Here is a 6,165-nt window from a genome sequence, read left to right on the forward strand (position 1 = left end):
TTTTGCCTTTTATGCCCCACTTTCCACTACTTGAAGCCAAAGTAGCTTACAATTGCCTTCTCCTCACAACAGACATCAGTGAGGTGAGAGGACTGAGAGAACTTTGATAGAACAGACTAGCCCAAGGTCACCCAACTGGCTGTATGTGGAGGAGTGAGGAATCAAACCCAGCTCTCCAGATTAGAGTAAGGTGACCACATTGTCCCACTTTTGGAGGGACATCTGGGGGTACTTGGCAAATTGTACTTATGTTGAAATTAAAATATATATATTACAATACTATTTTTGCATTCTATGCGTTCTATGAAACTTTTGTTGCTCCATATCAACCAAATTTTAAATCAAGAATCCCCCCAGTCAATGGTGTCCCACTTTACCAGTGTTAAAATCTGGTCACCTTAGATTAGAGGCCACCAGTCTTAACCACTACACCAAGCTGGCTTTTCTTCATTGTTTTTCCACATCAAAAGTGCCAACAATGTAGGGCTTTGTTTAGTGAAAGGGAGCAGTCTGGGAAAGTTTTTGTTACTTTACCTGAAGTTCCCGAATGGTCCCAATCTTGATGGGTGTGCATGTGTTAACACGAAGGCTGCTCCTCTCCCAAGCTCTTTTCTGTACTCTCCTATAGCCCTTTTTGTGAGGTACCACCCCCTGCTAGGATTCTTCCCTCGAACATTCATTTGCCACCACCATCACTCATCTTTGGTGTAGAGCCAGTTTGGTGTAGTGGTTAGGAGTGCGGACTTGTAATCTGGCATGCCAGGTTCGATTCTACACTCCTCCACATGCAACCAGCTGGGTGACCTTGGGCTCGCCACGGCACTGATAAAACTGTTCTGACCGGGCAGTGATATCAGGGCTCTCTCAGCCTCACCCACCCCACAGGGTGTCTGTTGTGGGGGGAGGAATGGGAAGGCTACTGTAAGCCGCTTTGAGCCTCCTTCGGGTAGGGGAAAGCGGCATATAAGAACCAACTCTTCTTCTTCTTCTTCTTCTTCTTACTGCTGGGCTGGGAAGCAATGTGGGGGCCCTGCCACTGTGACTCCTTTTCGGTGGAAGGGGGTGAACCAAGGGGGTAGGGTAAGCCCAGAGTCCTCCGTAGTACAGCTAGGCCCACCCAGGTTCTGACCCCTGAGTAAGGCCCCTGGTATAGTCAGCCTGGCAGCATAGAGTGCCATGCACACATGGAAAGCCCCATGTTTGAATCTGTTTTCCCTGTTGTTTTTGTGGGAACTGTTAAGAGCAAGCGTTTCCAAGGGGACATCCCCCTGGCAAAGAGAATGTCGGCTTTTAAGGAATTTCTTGGGGAGTCCTGTAAACATGGGAGGTGGAAGAAGTAACCAGCAGACAAATGTGGGGAGCCTGAGAAAACTGGGTTGATGTCCTCTTTTTGCTTTAATTCTCATGTAAAATCCACCAGACTATTTCTGGACCCTACACACCTTTTCCCCAATGGGGAAAACCCTTCTTCTATTTGTTACATTCTTTTAATGTTTCCACTTTTAAAATGTCAGGGTCCAAGTGATTGAGCAAAAAAATTATTTTTTTGCTTCAGAGTTGCTGTTTGAGAGCATTCTGTGATTGACATAACTCTAGATGAACTCTCATGTAAATATGCATGTAAGGAGGGGGGGATATGTAAAAAGGCAGAAACAGCAGAAAGCCTTTGCCACATAATTAGAGACTCTGATTAAGTCTGGCCCTGCCCTCCCCTGAATCTGGTGAGCTCCCCACAAACACACATGCCATACACACACTGTTTGAAGTGTCAGAGAGCTGCTGGTTGGGAGGGGGGCATTAACAGGGGAAGGAAAATGTCCCCCTAAACCATCCTCCTCTTCCTCCTCCTGCAAGCAAGGGGATCTTGATAGGTGCTCAGTCCATCAACAGAGTCCACAAATGCAAGCCTCCTGCAAGCCCTCCCCCTTCCTATCTCCCTGGCTTGAGATCAGAAAAACAACAATGTATTTAGTGAGTTTTCATCAGTTTATCCATCATGCAGAAGAGGCCCAGGTCATCAAAGGACTCTACCGAGGCTAACAGAAGCAAGTCAGGACAGAGGCACCTTCAAGCGAGGTAGAAACCCAGCAGAGACAGGAGAGCTCTTCTTTGGCCTCAGGTGTGCTGCTCAGGGCATTCCAACTGTGGAGTGTTCCAGGGGAGTGGGTGGGGTGGGGTGGGGTGGGGCGGGGCAAGGCAAGGCAAGGCAAGGCAAGGCAAGGCAAGGAATGGGAGGCAAAGGAAGAATGTGGGCAGAGTTGGAGCATTGATAGAAAAATGATGCATGTGGGAGGGCAGGGGCAGATAATCCATCAGAATCTTAAAAACACGTGATGGTCAAGGTATGAAGAATACAAGCCGAAAGTAAGCTCATAAACAACAGTCAGAAACTGAAGTCAGTACAGAAAGGAGGAAAGAGCTCCAACTGAGGTTCATAAACACAACAGGAAATAGAAAAACAAACAAAAAGCAATGTGAAAATGAGAGAAAGACCCAAGAGGGGATTTTGGTTCTGGTTCAGCAGGGCTCATGATATTCTAATGTTTGCATGCTGTTGTGAGGGCTAATACAATACATCAAAATACTTTGCAAAACTTTCTGGCAGTTTTTAGCATGATCAGTCTACACTACAGTGGTATTTCTAGGAGGAAGTTCATTCTTGTTATTGGTGTATGGGAGCAATTCTGTTGTACTGAGCTAGTTGGTCTAGGAGCGGTGCCAAAAATTAAATAAATATATATATTTCAGAAACAGAGTTGCAGAGCAATTTAATTTTAGTCAGGCAGAGAGTTGCTAAATCTCTTTCCACAAGCAAACTTCATTTTCCACAGCAACAGCAAAGAAGCAGAAAGCAAAGCATGTCAAAACTGCTCCTAAACAGAGATGGTGCCATTTATCCTGGGTATCTGTGCAAATAAGGGATACAGTGAGATATTAATCTTAGCTTACAGAAATAGAACACCACCATCGGGAGTATATATAAAGTAAATTGTTTTCCTTCCATGTGATCCTTTTCTGATTTTGTAATAAACTTTTTTTAGACGTTAAACACTCACGTGTCTGTGCTGCATTATTTCCGCTATGCTACATTTGCTCTGCTAATTTCCAACAGTTAGTCATCTCTATGACTAAGTTGCAGGATCAGTACCATATCATGGACCCAGCTGTACCCGCTAGGTTTGTACACTGCTTTTATGGAGGGCGTTGTGAAAAACAAAATAACATCATTAGAGTCATGTTTTTTTATAGGATCAGATACATTTCTGACACAGGATTGCACAGCAGTTTTATTGTATTGAGGCAAGGGATTGCTAGGCCTTTTTCCACGAGCAAACTTCATTTTCCACAGGAACAGCAAAGAAGCAGAAAGCAAAGCATGCCAAATCTGCTGCCCTGGTACAGTGATGCCATCATTCATCATCTAGGTTTCTGTAGAAATAAAGGATAGATCTATATATTAGCTTACAGAAGTAGAACACAACCATCTGAAGAATCTCTAAAAGTCTCCGTCACCCTGAACGCATCCATATTGTGAAGCCTGCCTGAGCACAGTTAGGTTTGGGTAGGAAACCTCTCCACAACGTCTTCAAGGAGGTGAAAACAGCTCAATTCCACAATCTTTTTCATTCCATCAAGGGCTCCAGGTAAGTCCACACCACGGTTTTGACTCACATTGTCTGCAAAATGCTTCTAGTCCATGTAAGGTCTTAGGTTATGCTCTGTACAGACTGGCTATCAATGACTCCATGTCCCAAACCATATATGGCAAGAACAAGGACCATTGAGGAATTTTTGAGGCTGACCTAGCCACTGCTCCTCAAATTGCCTGCCTTCAGGGACACTTTCCTACATATTCAGCACATCCATCAACATCCCCAGATTCTTTGGACAGGTGCCTGGAGGCCATGGTGGGTGGCTCAAGCAGAGTTCGTTGAAGTTAAATCCTTTGGCTGAGCTGATGTGCCAGGGGTGAGCGGAGTAGTGCAACTCCTGGCTCTTGATGCCCGCCTATCCATTGATGCTCAGGTTGGAACTGTCACCTGTCAGGCACACCTCCTCCCAACACACCAGGAGAACACAGGAGAACACACACATGTGCAGAGAGAGAGAGAGAGAGAGAGAGAGAGAGAGAGAGAGAGAGAGAGAGAGAGAGAGAGATTCATGTGTATGTGTGTGTATGTGTGTGTATGTGTGTATATGTGTGTGTGTGTGTATATATATATATATATATATATAGCCTTTAAATTGGCTTCAGACTTTCACACAAAACAACTGCTTATTTATTGTGATGAGTTTTTTTCTAGATTATTGTTCTTACCTTTTGCAGCAAAAAACTCTCTTTCCACATTTTCTAATCGGCCTTTCATTCTCACCACATTTCCTTTTGCATCTCCCCTGTGCTTTTTGGCATTTCTCCTCGTTACTCATTTGTCTACCAAATCCTGAAAACATACAAAAAGTAAGTTGGAGCAATGCCCAGACAGGAATAACTTGACTCTTCACATTAATATTTCTCTGTCCCATATGCATATGAACATGAACATTTATACCCAGAATGAAACTTTGTTGGCCTTAAATTGCCACTGGACTCAAACTTTGTTCTGCGGCTTCAGAGCAACAGGGCTACCCACCTGAATACACCCTGCCTAGTTCACCTCATGGTTTCAACTCCCTTTGCACCCAAGAATGGCCTATCATATTCCATTTTAAAGAATCTTTTAAAAGAATATTGGGGTCTATTCTGCACAGTTTACAGCCTATTACCTGGTTCAACCAGCAGCATCAAGGAGAGAACTGCAACCAGAAGGTAGAAGAGCTTCATGGCTGAAGGTCCAATGTATCCACTGTTAGTGGAAAAGAAGGAATACTCCCACTGACAGGGGCTGCAATGCTCAGATATTTAAAGGCTCCTGGGAATTGTGACATGCTAGAAGGTTGCACAACACTAAACTACAGGCAAGGCTTGCAATCCTGTGTGTTCGCTGGGTTGCAACATCTGCTCTTCACACAGCCATCTAGAGGGAAGTGGTTCCATATGTATAAAGGTAAAATGTGCCATCAAGTCTCAACTGACTCGTGACGGTTCATCTCATGGGATTCTCAAGGCAAGAAATGAGCAGAGGCAGTTTGCTATCGTCTTACTCTTCTTTACATATGGCTCTCACTAGAAGGACCACTTTAAGCTGAAACTCTTTGACAACTGGATGTCCGAAAGTTCTAGGCCCATACCACACCAGGATCAATGTGGCAAATTAGTTTCGGAAAGAAAAAATGCAATTTTAAATAGTGGAATTTGTCGTTATGCATACCTGCCTTTGTAGTGGAATCCAGTCGTGTTTCAATCGTTTCCCACAGGTTTCCGGTCTCAGCAAAAATCGCTAGGAAGGAAGTGATATTTGCCGTGCTTTGTCCCTCCCCTGGTCGTCAATCAAATGAGCAGCCAGTGGGCAGTTGTGACCATGCTCCGAAAAAGCCCCTTTGCCTTTAAGAACAAGTTTTAAAAAAAAACATGTTGCAACGAATCTGCGTTGATTCGTTGCAACGGAGAGACTCATCTAGCTGGCAGGTGGTGTATGAGCTGGCGATTCATCGTTGCCATGCTCCCCCGAGTGAAAAAAAAATCCCCCCCCCGCGATTTTCTGCCAAAAATAAAGGGAACTAGTAAACGGGGCTGGTGTTGTGCTTGGTGACTTGAGGTGAGCTTTAAAGCAGCTCTTTGTAGGGACTGCAGCCGGAGAAGCCTCGCTGCATGAATGAAGGCTCGCCAATTCGTTGCTCTCCGCTCGCTCTGAGAAAAAAAAATGGCAATCGCTTCGCCAGAAGATCAGAGGAGAGAGCCAGGGGGAGGGACTGCGCTGAAACCGCAACAATGGGAACGCACCCGTCTTTTTCGGAACTGTTGCAGATTGCTTGCAAGAGTGTAGCGCTTTTTGGAGGGTGAATCCACTTTTTGGGATTTCCCTTTAAGCGCTACAACGAAGCGCTTTTTGCTGATCGGTTTCAGGAGTGTGGCAGATTGTGTGCGACATTGTGCATAACTGCAAGTTAATAGCAAATTAATTACAATTTGCCACACTCCTGCTACTTTGAACTCGTGCGGAATGGCCCCTAGTATTACAGGAGAGGGAGAAAAAAGTTTTCCAAGAGAGCACCTGTGGTTCCTAG

The 6,165-nt window shown here is 44.9% G+C and overlaps 1 long non-coding RNA gene across 1 annotated transcript; it reads right to left on the reverse strand.

Moving 5' to 3' along the window:
• Positions 1 to 2,784: 2,784 nt before the first annotated feature.
• LOC143835254 (uncharacterized) lies at positions 2,785 to 4,880 on the reverse strand. The gene is made up of 3 exons (XR_013230058.1): positions 4,765 to 4,880; positions 4,319 to 4,442; positions 2,785 to 3,429 (listed from the first exon to the last, which is right to left on the reverse strand). It is a non-coding gene; the product is annotated as an uncharacterized LOC143835254 (long non-coding RNA).
• Between the last annotated feature and the right edge of the window lie 1,285 nt (positions 4,881 to 6,165).

Source organism: Paroedura picta, chromosome 1 (assembly GCF_049243985.1).
Source record: "Paroedura picta isolate Pp20150507F chromosome 1, Ppicta_v3.0, whole genome shotgun sequence".
In the NCBI taxonomy this organism is placed as follows: Eukaryota; Metazoa; Chordata; class Lepidosauria; order Squamata; family Gekkonidae; genus Paroedura; species Paroedura picta.